The 14,997-nt window shown below is 34.9% G+C and overlaps 1 long non-coding RNA gene across 1 annotated transcript in view; it reads right to left on the minus strand.

Moving 5' to 3' along the window:
• LOC117910040 overlaps window positions 1-13,561 on the minus strand; it is a 32,059-nt gene extending 18,498 nt beyond the window's left edge. The window contains exons 1-2 of the long non-coding RNA XR_004650535.1: window positions 13,525-13,561; window positions 11,598-11,689 (exon numbers count right to left, since the gene is read on the minus strand). This is a non-coding gene — a long non-coding RNA (uncharacterized LOC117910040). The remainder of the gene's footprint in view (window positions 1-11,597; window positions 11,690-13,524) is intronic.
• Between the last annotated feature and the right edge of the window lie 1,436 nt (window positions 13,562-14,997).

Consider the following 14,997-nt stretch of genomic DNA (forward strand, 5'->3'; position numbering starts at 1 on the left):
CTATGAATGGCATTCCAATGATGAGCAATCTCAGGAACAAATGATTCTATTTAAATACAGCTTAGGATGACATTCTGATTAGGGGTTGAAGGACGAGGGATACCCTAAAAAAACGAAAGGAAGTGGGATGCCCTAAATGATCCCCATAATAAACTTAATCAGGGGAGTTCTCTAAACAAAGTCAAGGAAGGGGGATGCACTAAGAAAATTCAAGCAAGCGGGATGCCCTTAAAAAACCAATGGACGAACAAAACATAAATGTACTTTAAGAAGGAGGATTAACTAATAAGATTCAAAGAAAGGGCACGCCACAAACAAACTCTACTAAGGACGATTGCCAATCCCAAAAAAAGTTGTGCTAAAAAAAAAAATCAAGAAATGGAGTTGCGCTAAAGAAACGACTGGATAGGGATGCCCTACTGTAAAGGAGGTGGGATTTTGCTAAGTAATCCCTAGGAAGGTGTATGCCCTCAAAGAATTGAGGGAACTAAGTTGGCCTAAACAAACTCTAGGATAGGGAATGAATTAAAAATATCCATGAAGATGGATGACCTAAGAAACTCAAGGAAACATGATGGACTAAAGTAAATCAAGGTAGTTTGATAGCCCAATGAACAGGAATGTTCTTAAAAAATAGAGGAATAGGCATACCCTAATAACACTCGAGGAAAGAGGATGCCCTAAATAAACTCAATGAAAAGGAATACCCAAAACAAACTCAAGGAAGAGGATGCCCGAAAACAACTCAAGGAAGGAGCATGTCCTCAACATACTAAAGGAATAGGGTGTACCCTTAAACAAATTCATAGGATGTTGTTCTAATGATGAGAAACAAAAGGAACATACGAAAAAGCTTTAATAATTCACAATGGAGGGAAACCAAACGAACGAACAATGAACATAGGCCGAACCTAGGACTCCATCAACTGTTTGGAACCAAAAGGGACTAAGATCAAACGTTTATAGAAACTAGCATGACATCACAATGATGAGAAACATAACAAGCAACCAACTAAGCTTAGGAAGAACCTACGATGGTATGCAGACGATCGGACACAAAATTACCTCAAATTAGATATAGATAGAACCTAGGATGGCATCGCAATGACGTGAAACTAAACAAACTAAGAATGAAAATGAATAGAACTATGAATGGCATTCCAATGATGAGCAATCTCTGGAACAAATAATTATGTTTAAATAGAACTAAGGATGACATTCTGATTATAGGGTGAAGGATGAGGGATACCCTAAAAAAACTTAAGTGGGATGCCCTAAATGATCCCCTTAATGAAATTAATGAGGGGAATTCTCTAAACAAAGTCAAAGAAAGGGGATGCGCTATGCAAATTCAAGCAAGCGGGATGCCCTTAAGAAACCAATGGAAGAACATCATCTTAAATGAACCTTAGGAAGGCAGATTTAGTAATAAAAGGGGATGCCACAAACAAACTCTACTAAGGCGATTGCCAATCCCAACAAAAGTGTTTGTGCTAAAAAAATCCTCAAAAAATGGAGTTGCGCTAAACAAACTACTAGATGGGTATGCCCTGGCCAAACTAAAGGAATTGGGAGTCTGCTTAATAATCCCTAGGAAAGGGTATGCCCTCAAGGAATTGAAGGAAGTTGGTTGGCCTAAACAAACTCTAGGAAAGGAAATGAATTAAAAATCTCCATGAAAATGGATGACCTAAGAAATTCAAGGAAAGATGATGGACTTTATCAAGAAAGTTTGATAGCCCAATGAACAGCAATTTTCTTAAAAAAAAAATAGAGGAATGGGAATACCCTAATAACACTCAAGGAAAGAGGATGCCCTAAATAAACTCAATGAAGGGCAATACCCTAAACAAACTCAAGGCAGGGGATGCCCGAAAGAACCTCAAGGAAGAAGGATATCCTCAACATACTAAAGGAATGGGGTGTACCCTTAAACAACTTCATAGGAAGGTGTTCTAGTGATGAGAAACAAAAGGAACATACGAATAAGCTTCGATAATTCACAAACCTAAGGAAGTGGGATGCCCTAAATAAACTTAATGATGGAATTCTCTTAACAAAGTCAAGGAAGGGAGATGCTCTAAGCAAATTCGAGTAAGCCGAATGCCCTTAAAAAGCCAATGGAAGAAGAATGTTGTAAATGAACATTAAGAAGGGGTAGTCACTAATAAGACTCATAGAAAGGGCATGCCACAAAGAAAGTCTACCAAGGGGGATGCCTAATCCTAACAAACGTGGCTGTGATAAGCAAACTACTGGATGGAGATGCCCTACTACACTAAGGAAGTGGGAGTCTTCTTAGAAAGCCCTTGGAAAGGGTATCCCTAAAAGAATTGAAGGAAGGTTGTTGGTCTAAAAAAACTCTTAGGAAAGGGAATGAGTTAAAAATCTCCATGAAGATCGATGACCTAAGAAACTGAAGGAAGGGTGATGGACTAAAGTAAATCAAGGTAGTTTGATAGCCCAATGAACATAAATGTCCTAAAAACATAGAGGAATGGACAAACCCTTATAACTCTAGAGGAAAGAGGATGCCCGAAAACAACTCAAGGAAGGAGGATGCCTTGAAGATACTCAAGGAATAGTGCATACACTTAAACAAACTCATAGGATGGAATGCTCATTATGAGAAATAAAACGAAAATACGAATAACCATAGATAACTCAAAATGATGGGAAACCAAAGAAATGAACAATGAACATGTGCTGAACCTAAGATTGGATCAAAATGTTTAGAACCCAAAGGCACTAAGAACAAACCGAGATAGAAACTAGGATGACATCATAATGATGAGAAACATAACAAACAATCAACTAAGCTTAGGTAGAACCTATGATGGTATACAGACGATCGAACACAAAATTAACTCAAATTGGATATAGATAGAACCTATGATGACATCTAGTGATGAGAAATAAGAGGGAACAAACAAATAAACTCGTTTAAAACCAAGATAGTAACCCAATGACGAGGTAACTAAAGGAACTAAGAATAAACAGAGATAGAGCCAAAAATTATGGTCCAATGATGAGCAATCAAAAGAACAAACGAATTAGCTTAGAGAGAACATAGGATGGCATCTCAATGATGTGAAACTAAACAAACTAAGAATGAAAATTAATAGAACTATGAATGGCGTTCCAATGATGAGAAATCTCCAGAACAAATGATTATGGGGTGAAGGACGATGGATACCCTAAACAAACTTAAGGAAGAGGGATGCCCTAAACGATTCCCTTAATAAACTTGATGAAGGCAATTCTCTAAACAAAGTCAAGGAAGAGGGATTCTCTAAGCAAATTTGAGTAAGCGGGATGCCCATGAAAAAAGCCAATGGAAGAAGAACGTCAAAAATGAACATTAAAAAGGGGGATTCACTAATAAGTGTCATAGAAAGGGCATGCCACAAACAAACTCTAGCAAGGGGGATGCCCAATCCAAACATTGAAGAAAAGGGGATGATCTAAACATAGATAAGGAAGGTGGATGCCATAAATTAATTGAATGAAGGGGGATGTTTTAAACAAAATAATGGAAAAAGATGCCTTCATAAGATTCGATTAAATCACATTCCCTAAATGAACTAAAGGAAGGTTCATGCATTAAAGAAACACAAAAGATGAGGTTGCCCTAAATAAACTCTACGATGGAGGATGCCCTAAACAAATTTAAAAGAAGGCGTTGCCGTTAGGAAACTCATGGAAGGTGTGTATCACTTCTGCTTCGGTCTTCAACCTTAAGTCTTTCTAGGGAGTTCCACTCTGTATCAGGTATTCTACTTCAAGGTTTCTCAGGTTCTACCCTTTGTTAAGGTGCTTCGGGCCCTTTGGGTCCTTTGGACAAAGGAAAGGGGAAAAAACTAGCATAACCTATCGGAGGGCTGATACAATAATAGCCCTTTAGCTCTTATGCTCATTATCCTAGGCAATATGATATGCACTTTAGGGCATCCTCAAGATATGTTTTCAAATACTGCTATACAAGTACAACCCATCTTTGCTCAATGGATACAAAACACCCATGCCCTAGCACACGCTAATAAGACTCAAGAATGGGGGTTGCCTTAAACATAATCAAATGGTGATGCCATAAGTAACTCTAAGAATCGGGTTGTCCTAAACAAACTCTAGGAAGGGGGATGCACCAAAAAAATTCCAAAGGAAGAGGGCACAAACACTAAACAAACTCAAGGAATAGATATTCTATAAAGAAACTAAGGGACAATGGGATGTCTTAATAAGACTCAAGGAAGTGGGATGCCCAAAAATTTGAAACCAAATGAACTAAAATTAAGCACAGATAGAACCTAGGATGATATCTCAATGATGAGAAACTAAAAGAACAAAGAAATAAGCTTAGGAAAACCTTAGGAAGTTAGAATGACCAATGACAGAACCTAGGACGGCGTCCTAATTATGAGAAACCAAAGGAACATACAAATAAGCTTAGATAGTTCACAATGATAGGAAACCAAAGGAACAAACAATGAACATAGGCTAAACCTAGGACTGCATCCAAATGTTTGGAAATGAGAAACAAATGAACATACGAATAAGCTTAGGTAGTTCACAATGGTAGGAAACCAAAGGAATGAACAATGAACATAGGTCGAACCTAGGATTGCATCCAAATGTTTAGAACCCAAAGGAACTAAGAACAAACCTAGATAGAAACTAAGATGACGTCACAATGATGAGAAACAGAACAAACAACCAACTAAGCTTAGGTAGAACCTAGGATGGTATGCAAATGATCGGATACAAAATTAACTCAAATTGGATATAGATAGAACCTAGGATGACGTCCTAGTGATGAGAAATAAGAGGGAACAAACGAATAAACTCATATTAAAACTAGGATAGTAACCCAATGACGGGGTAACTAAAGGAACTAACAATGAACAGAGATAGAACCAAGAATTATGGTCCAATAATGAGCAATCAAAAGACAAACGAATTAGCTTAGAACCTAGGATGACATCTCAACGATGTGAAACTAAACAAACTAAGAATGAAAATGAATAGAACAATGAATGGCGTTTCAATGATGAGGAATCTCGAGAACAAATGATTATGTTTAGATAGGAACATAGGATGCCATCCTGATTATGGGGTGAAGGACGAAGGATACCCTAAACCAACTTAAGGAAGTGGGATGCCCTAAAGGATGCCCTTAATAAACTTGATGAAGGGAATTCTCTAAACAAAGTCAAGGAAGGGGGATGCTCTAAGCAAATTCGAGTAAGCGGCCCTTAAAAAGCCAATGGATGAAGAACGTTGTAAATGAATATTAAGAAGGGGGATTCACTAATAAGACTCATAGAAAGGGCATGCCACAAACAAACGCTACCAAGGGGGATGCCCAATCCCATCCAAATCAGTTGTGCTAAAAAACCTCAAGAAATGGAGTTGCGCTAAACAAACTACTAGATGGGGATGCCCTACTACACTAAAGGAAGTGGGAGTCTACTAAATAATCCCTAGGAAAGGGTATGCCCTAACAAAATTGAAGGAAGTTGGTTGGTCTAAATAAACTCTAGGAAAGGGATTGAATTAAAAATCTTCATGAAGATGGATGACCTAAGAAACTTAAAGAAGGGTGATGGACTAAGTAAATCAAGGTAGTTTGATAGCCCAATGAACATGAATATCCTTAAAAGAAAAAAAATAGAGGAATGGGAATACCCTTATAACACTCAAGGAAAGAGGATGCCCTAAATAAACTCAATGAAGGGGAATACCCTAAACAAACTTAAGGACATACTCAAGGAATAGGGCATACCCTTAAACAAACTCAAGAAAGGGGGATGTACTAAACATACTCAAGGATGTGGGCATAACCTAAACAAATGCAAGGAATAGCTACAAAGAAACTATGGGATGGGTAGGAGGAGATGCCTTAATAACATTGAAGAAATGGGATGATCTAAACATAGATTAGGAAGGTGGATGCCATAAATTAACTGAATGAAGGGGGACGCTTTAAACAAAATAATGGAAAAAGATGCCTTAATAAGACTCGATGAAATCACATTCCCTAAATGAACTCGAAGAAGGTCCATGCATTAAAGAAACAAAAAATATGAGGTTGCCCTATACAAACTCAACGACGGAGGATGCCCTAAAACAACTCAAAAAAAGGCATTGCCATTAGGAACTTCATGGAAGGGGAATGCCCTAAGAAGACTCAAGGATGGGGGTTCCCTTAAACATAATCAAATGAAGAGATGCCATAAGTAACTCTAAGAATTAGGTTGCCCTAAACAAACTCTAGGAAAGGGGATGCACTAAAAAAATTCTCAAGGAAGAGGGCACAAACACTAAACAAACTTGAGGAATAGATATTCTATAAAGAAACTAAGGGATAGTGGGACGTCTTAATAAGACTCAAGGAAAGGGGATGCCTTAAACAAAGATATGGAGGGAGAATGTTGTAAACAAACTCAAAGAAGTGATGTGCTAACAAGACTCAATGAAGATGCGCTAATGAAACTCAAAGAAGGGGGATTCTCTTAACAAAATTTGGGAAGGGGATGTCATTAACAAACTCAAGGAAGGGGGATGCTCTAAACAAACTCTTGGAAAGGGAATGAATTACAAAATTTCCATGAAAAAGAATGACCTAAGAAACTAAAGCAAGGGTGACGCCCTAATGTAACTCAAGGGAGTGGGGTGGCCTAAGGAAACTCAAGGAACATGGATGCATAAACAAACTAAAGGAAGGGGGATGGCCTATTAAAACTCGGGGAAAGCGGACGCCGTAAACAAACTCTAAGAAGGGAAATGCCCTAGACAAACTCAACAAAGGGAGATGTGCCAAAAAAAAAAATTCTCAAAAAAAGGGAGGGGCTTAACAAACTCCAAGAGGCAGATGCACTATGAATCTTAAGGAAGTGGGAGTGCACTAAATCAACTCTTCGAAGGGGGGTGCCACAAACTTGAAGCAAGGGGGATCCTTTACACAAACTCCAAAAAGGAGAATGAATTAAACAATCTTCATGAAAAGAGACTAAGAAACTTAAGGAAAGTGAAGCCCTAAAGTAACTCAAGGGAAAGGGGTGCCCTAAGAAACTCAAGGAACGAGGATGCCCTAAACAAACTAATGGATGGGGGATTCCTTAATAACAGTTTAGGAAGGGAGATGCCCTAGTAACACTCAATGAAGGGGGATTCCCTAAACATACTCAAGGATGGGGAATGCCTTAAACAAACTAAAGTAAGGCGGATCCCATAAACAAAGTCAAGGAAGGGGGATGCCCAAGTGGGATGCCATAACTAAGTGAAGGAAGGGGAATGCCATTATAAGACTTGAGTATGGGAGATGCCCTAAACAAAGTCACTGAAGGAATATATCCTAAACAAATTGGAGAAAGGAAGATGTCCTAAACAAACTCCAAGAGGGTATACCATAAACCAACTCAAGGGGTAGGGGGACGTCGTAGAAAACTAATGAAAGGGGGATGTGCTAATAATAGTGATGGAAAGTAATTGTCATAGACAAACTCCAAGAAAGGGGATTCCCTAGACAAACTCAATGAAGAGAGATGCGCTAAAAATATATAGAAAATGGGAGGTGTTGAACAAACTATAGGAGGTGCATGCCCTATAAAACTCAAGAAAGTGGGAGTGCACTAAATCAACTATTGAAAAGGGGATGTCCTAAACAAACTTAAGGAAAGGGGATGCTCTACACAAAGTCCAAGAAAGGGAATGAACTAAACAGTCTCCATGAAGAAGATTAACCTAAGAAACTCAAGAAAGGGAGATGCCCTAATGTAACTCAAGAAATAGGGATGCCCTAAACAAACTAAAGGAAGGGGAATGCCCTAAACAAATTCATGGAATGACAATACTTTAAACAAACTAAAGGAAAGGGGATGTCCAAGAGAAAATCAAGGAAGGAGGGGATTCCCCACAAGAACTAAAGGAAAGGATGCCTTAATGAAACTCTATGCCATAAACAAATTCAAGGACACGAGATGTCCTTAAAAAACTCTAAGAAGGTGGATGCCCTATAAAACTTAAAGAAGTGGGAGTGCACTGAATAAACACTTAGTAGGGATGGCTTTAAACAAATTCAACTAAGGCGAATGCTCTACACAAACTCTAGGAAGGGGAATGAACTAAACAATCTCCATGAAGAGGAATGACCTAAGAATGTGAAGGAAGGGTGATGCACTAAGAAAACTAAAGGAACCCCATGGCCCAGGCAAACTAAAGGAAGGGGGGGTGTCATGATAACACTCGGGGAAAATGGATGCCCTATAAAAACTCAAGGAAGGGGGATGCTAAAAAAAAAGTAAAAAAAAAAGGGATGTCCTAAACAAAGTCAACGAAGGGAGATTCCCTAATAATAATCAAGGAAATGGGATGACCTAAACAAACTAAGGGTAGGGGATGCCTTAAAGAAACTCTAGGAAAGGTGATGTCATAAACAAAATTAGGAAATAAGGATGAATTGAAAAAAAAAAAAAACTCCATGAAGAGGGATGATGTAACATTTAGTACTAATGAATTAAATAGGCGATAATGATTATCTTAGTACTTAACTTTAAACGTGCTTAATTAAATATTAAAACTAGTTTAGTGTTAATCCTATTTAATTATGAATTAAAGTTTGATTAAGGTTAATTGAGATTAGTTAATGACCTAAGCATGCTTATTAGGTTCTTAGGGATTGATTAGGGTTATGAAAACCTAAAGGGCTAATGGGCAATTATGGGTTTTATTTTTTATAACTTAAAGGACTAAAGTGCAAAATTGGGAAATTGAAGTTAGTGGAATGCCACCTCATACTTGGGTGGATTGGTGGTAGCCATGTGGCCTACCACCTCGTGCTTGGTTGCATGGAGACCCCTTTAAAAGCGGCTACAGCTCGTTTTGCACCAGTTCACCTGCAGCAACTTGGGTTAGAGAGAGGATCTAGAGAGAGAAAGTGTAGATTTGAGGTAAGCAAGTTGTTCAATTTTGTAATTTTCATTTATTTTGGTTCCTAATGGCATGCTGAAAAGAATTAACAGTAAAATTTGTGTAAAAGTTGAGTATAATTAGCTATAAACCCGTTTTAGTTAAAAATCACAATTAATTAAAGATGAAAGTATTTTAGCTTAAGTATTTTATTAATGGTAAAATCAGCATGAATCTTTGTTTAATTTGGTTTGACTGAAAAAAAAAATTAGCAAACATGTAATTAGTTAGGTTGTTTGGACACTTGGGATTTGTTAATAGGCTAGGCTTTAAGAAAATCACAAGAATTAGTGTTTGGTAATTAATTGGGGAATATGAGCATTAAAAAAAATTTAACAATAGTAAGTTGTAAAAAATTAGTAAGAAAGGAAAATTTCATAAGTTTTAATTGAATAAATTTTAATGGTTAGAAAACCTAAATTATGTTGTGTCATTTCAGTTCCTCGTAATAGGCAAAGATCACCTACATAAAATAAACACAAAAAGGAAACTCATGTAAGGTAGGGAATTTTATGCTATTCTATGGTGTATCTGATTTCTTTCCTTGAATCATTTGTTGGAATTTCATGTTATTTTTATGATTTCATAAAATATTTTAATGTGTCATTGCATCTCGGTTTATTGCATTAAAATGTTACCATGATATTGGAATGTATATTGGTATGAAGATTCATGGTTCTATGTTGTAGAAATGTCATTTTAATGTGTGGTTGCATTGCACGAAGGATATGGAATTATCACAGGATGATATTCAGAGAATTGATTGGTGGGAAGTGTTTATATGATGCTACAGGTATTATCATTTGATATATTGTTTATATGGGACCGTGGGTCCTTGGGTGAAAGTCCCTAAAGCCCTCAAGGAAGACACTCCGATGTGGATGTATGGGGGCCCTTGGGTTTTAGTCCCTAAAGACACAGGATTGGTCCTGCCCTTGGTATGAGTCCCAAAAGACACGAGGTATGACTTGACCTTGGGTGATGTCCCAGAATAGTCATTATTATATTAATCGAGTATCTTGTGGAGCACCGATATCTGATGTGTAGATTGGTGGGGGTTAGCAATTTATCGGTTGTGAAAGGATGGATGAGGAAAAACAAAGATGAAACTAGCAAAAACACATGCATACATGTTTGACATGATTACACATTTGTTAATGGTTATAAAATGTTTATCATGCATGTTATTAAACATTTAATTCAAGGTTTTTAAGGGTATGCTTAGGATGGTTATAAACGTTCCTACTAAGTTTAAACTCACCTTATCCCTTCCACCTCTGGATGCAGGTCAGAAGACCTATGCAGGAAATAATGCTTGAGCAATGCTTTACTGTGATTGGATGCTATTTGTTCGCATTGAAAGTCTTTTGAGGTCTTGCCTTTTGTATCAAAGACTGAATCTTTTTATAGGAATGATGTAATATATATATTTGTCAGGTACACACTTGTAGTATGGGCTACCCGTAGTGAACAATGGGGTTTTGGTATATGTAAATTAATGTAGTACAAGTTTCTTTTGTGAAACAAAACATATTTTATTAACTATAGTAATAAAGTTTAATACAAGATGTACTCTTTATAACAAGTTTTGAGTATCCTCTTTTTGCACAAAATCAAGTAGAAACTCAGCATTTAAATTTTTGAGAGCTCTTATACTTTATTTGAGTATTAATTGTTTAGTTTGAAGAATAACAAAAACCGGGGTGTGACAGATGACCTAAGAAAATAAAGGAAGGGTGATTCCCTAATTTAACTCAAAGGAATAGGATGACTTATGGAAACTCCAAGAAAGGAGATGCCTTAAACAAATTAAAGGAAGGTGGATGCCCTAATAAAGGGAAATGACCTAAATAAACTAAAGGAAAGGGTGATGCTAAACAAACTTAATGAAGGGGAATGAGTTAAACAAACTAAAGGAAAGGGAGATGTCCTAAACAAACTATGGGGGATGCCCAAAAAAAAAACCTCAAGGAAAAGGGGGTGCCCTAAACAATGTTAAGGATGGGGGGTACTCTAATGAAACTGAATGAAAGAAGGTGCCATAAACAAAGTCCAGGAAGGGGGTTACTATGGACTTGCATTTCTCACTTGCGTCCCCACTCGACAACGAGACTCATTTTTTATTTGTGAAAATTTGATATTTTATTAAAATTTGGAGTTCTCATGCCACTTATTTTTATTTTTTTATAGGGAAAATATTATAAGAAATTAAAACCCTAAGAAAAATGACACCTTAAACTTTTGAAAAAACATGCCTTTGAAATAATAAACCCAAGTCTAGGTCCAATAATCAGGTTACTTAAGTTGAGGGAAGTAAGACAATTAAGTGATTAATAGAGGGAATCAAGGAAGACTAATGATGATTACTTAAATTCCAATAACATATTAAGCATGCTAAACAAATGATTCAAGTTAGACCATAAAGGAAGAGTAAGATGCGTACCTGGACTGCAATTTAAAGTGCTATTACAAGATACTGAAGTTAATTCAAACAACAAAATATATAGCATGCATCTCATCAGCAAAAATCAAACAAACATCAAGGCACTCAACGCCAATATCAAACATGGTATGGTTCACACAAAACATTTCATATGTAACTAAAAAGAAGTGAATGGTGGAGAGTGTACCTGAAGAGCATATCTTTAACGCAATGCACTTTCAATACAAATGGAGAAGCTAGGATAAAAGATGATGACAAGCAATTACGAGAGCATAATATCTGCATGGCATGAACTTACAAAGACATCAGCTATACAAGGTATATAACCAACTAAATAAATCAACTTTGGGAAAAGCTTTTTCGATGCAAATAACATTCTAGAATCAATTTCAAGAAGTGAGTAACATCACACAATTGTGGAAAAAAAAATTTAATACACTCCAAAAATAATTAAAACAAATTTTCAAACTAAAAGGTCATTAGCTAAGTTGAAACTGGTAGCAAGGATAAATTTTAAAATATCTTTTATGTAGGGTTGTGTCAAATCTTCATTCAATATTCCATAACCCATACATCCTCAACCTCAAGTGAAAAAGATTACCAAGGCCAAGGACATTCCCATTAGTTTGGGGGCACAAGTTCAAACTTATGCGAAATAAAAACAAAGTTTTTGGAAAACCAAAAAGAGAATGCAACTTGTATGAAATGAGTTGCATGTTTTTAAAAGAAAGTGAGATTTTTGCCCTAAACCTAAAACAAAATTTCTTTTAAAGTCCTTAAATGATTCAAATACTTTTGAAAATGATTCAAATCCTTTTGAAAATAATTTAAATTATTTTAAAAAAAAATTGATTTTAGGATGAGAAAAAAAGGAACTAAGAAAATTAAGAAATTCCGAACAAAAGACCTAAAAGTTGGGATTTTTTATTCATAACTTAAAACAATTTGAAAAGAAAGGAAAAATCAACTTAGACCTTCTTTTTGGCTACCTTTTCATTCATGATGGAGAAAAGATCTTTTTTTGTAAAAGAAATTTTGACTCAAAAATCAATTAAGTTTTTTCTAAAGAATAACAAGCTCTCAAAGGTAAATAATCAAACATCATGAATTTTTAACTAAGGTAGCATTCAAAGAACTTTAGAAAATAACTTAAGATGAATTTTTAACTAAACTAGCATTCAATGAACTTTAAAAAAGAATCTAACATGAATTTTTAACCAAACTAGCATACAAAGCACTTCAAAAAACTAATACAGAAATTCATCTTTCAAATTTATCTAGAAATTCAAACTCCAAAACTTATATACTACCTAAGGGAAAATCTAACAAGTTCATCACCATCATGAAAGGGAGATAGAGATTACTTGTCTTAAGGGGCAGAACAAGAGAAATGTCAATCTTATATAAGTACCAAATAGGTTGTTAAAAACAACATTGATTAAACCAATTGCTCTAACAACAAAAGCATAAGTTGATTTACATATTAAGGCAGGGAAGAAAAAACACACACTTCTTGTCATTGCCGTAGCTTTGAACTTATTAAACCCCACATTCCACATTATATTATTTCTTAAGAAAACCACAAAAATAATAAGAAACAAACAACTTTTGTAGTGGATTACTAAAATAGAGTTGGCTCTACCACTGTGATTTAGTGCTTCCTTTTTTCCTCTTCTTTTGTTAATAGCCGATTTAAATATTAATTAAAGCATGCAGTTTACATAAGGGAAATCCTAGTGGGACCCTTGTTCGCCTCTTTCTATTCCTTATAGAGTAAGACACCAAGCTACAGTTGGAAATTGACCTAAATCGCCAATAACTAACATGGGTTTTAGGTTAACAAACAAAGCAAACTTAATGCAATCACATTTTAAGACTTCCAACACCCTTATTGAACCCAACCACATAGTGTAACTCATTATTGTGTGAATCACAACAACTATCAACAAAAAAATATAAACACATCATTTCTTTCTTGTTGCACAGGGTATACAACAATGATTGTGTAGGGATGAAAATTTTTTGAAAGTGACACAAATCTACCATCAAAGACAAAGCAATTCTACAACACAAACTGCTTAAAATACAATGGCATAAGTGAAGAGTTTTTTTACCATATCAATGATTCAATAAGACGACTCTCAATGATTTCTTAACCACAAACTGCCACATACATGATTTTCATAACTCAAACCTAGGTACAAAGTCAAGTACAATAAATCAAGCCAACCTATGAGAAAAAAAGGAAAATAAATAAATAAAAGAAAATTTCGAACAACCCAAATACATTATCTAGTAAGATAAGAATGCAATTGAGCGAAGTAACGTAAAAGAGAAAAAAGAACATTATGAAAAGAGGATGACTCCTAAAACATTTGACCCACAACCCTATCATTAGTCTAGTTGGGATTGACGGGGCTTGAACCCGCAGCTTCTGCCTTGCAAAGGCATTGCACTGACCAATTGAACTACAATCCCACATAAATAAGGTCACAACTGTCAATATAGGTAACCAAACAAGTTGTACAAATAACACTTAACAACTCAATCTTCATAATAACAAATACTTAAGTTTAATTTATTATAGTGAATGACATACAATTCTTTTGTAGAAGTACTTATAAATCAAGTATCTTCAAATCAAACAAAATATGCTCATATCCATGCGCCGGGAAAAAATGATTCATATTAAGGCAGAAAAGTAAAAAAGAAATATCAGTTACTATTAGATGTTAATCTCATATCCCACATCATATTATTTCATGCAGAAACCAAAAGAATGATCAGCCCAAAACCATAATGAATTCAAAATCATGAAAACATGACTTGACATGGAACAAATAGTCTCTATTAAAAAAAACCTAAGAATACAAGTAAATCTCAAGGCTATGCCCCACACTATAACGACAACAGTTACAAATTGAAGGGAAATTTAATTAATTAAAGGGAAATTTAATTAGAAAGTAGTTTAAGGAATTTGGTTAATTGTTATTTAAAATTACCATAAGTTTGAAAAATAATATCTAAGTATTTATCATTGTAACATATTCACCAGAATAAGAATATTAAAATTTTAAATAATTTTTTTATTTTAATAAGAAATTTAACCTATAGTTAAATAAATCTTTATATTATTTAAAAACCAAATTTTAATATTTTTCATCTTTTTTAGAAGAACCCAAATTAAGCAATCTTACGACCCGTTTGGCATATTTTCTGAAAATTGCTTTTAAAAACTATTTTTTATTCTTTACCTTAAAAACAAGTTTTAAAAAACATAATCAAACATACCCATATTTTTATTTTTATTTAAAAAAAAAAAGATGGAAACAATTCCTACTTGTGTTTCTAAAAATTATTTAAAAAATATATAAAATGTTTTTAATTATTATTTTTAAAATTTTGTTTTAAAAATAAATTATTATTTTTAGAATAAATCTTAGGTGTTTTTAATTATTTTTTTATATTAAATAATAATTTAAAACATAAATAATTTTTTGAAAATTTAATATGGGACAAATTGGGTTTTTTTTTATTTTTTTTTTCCCTTCAATTTGTTTAAGTTAAAGTATTGTAATTGATATTTA

Source organism: Vitis riparia, unplaced genomic scaffold (assembly GCF_004353265.1).
Source record: "Vitis riparia cultivar Riparia Gloire de Montpellier isolate 1030 unplaced genomic scaffold, EGFV_Vit.rip_1.0 scaffold548_pilon_pilon, whole genome shotgun sequence".
Lineage (NCBI taxonomy): Eukaryota > Viridiplantae > Streptophyta > Magnoliopsida > Vitales > Vitaceae > Vitis > Vitis riparia.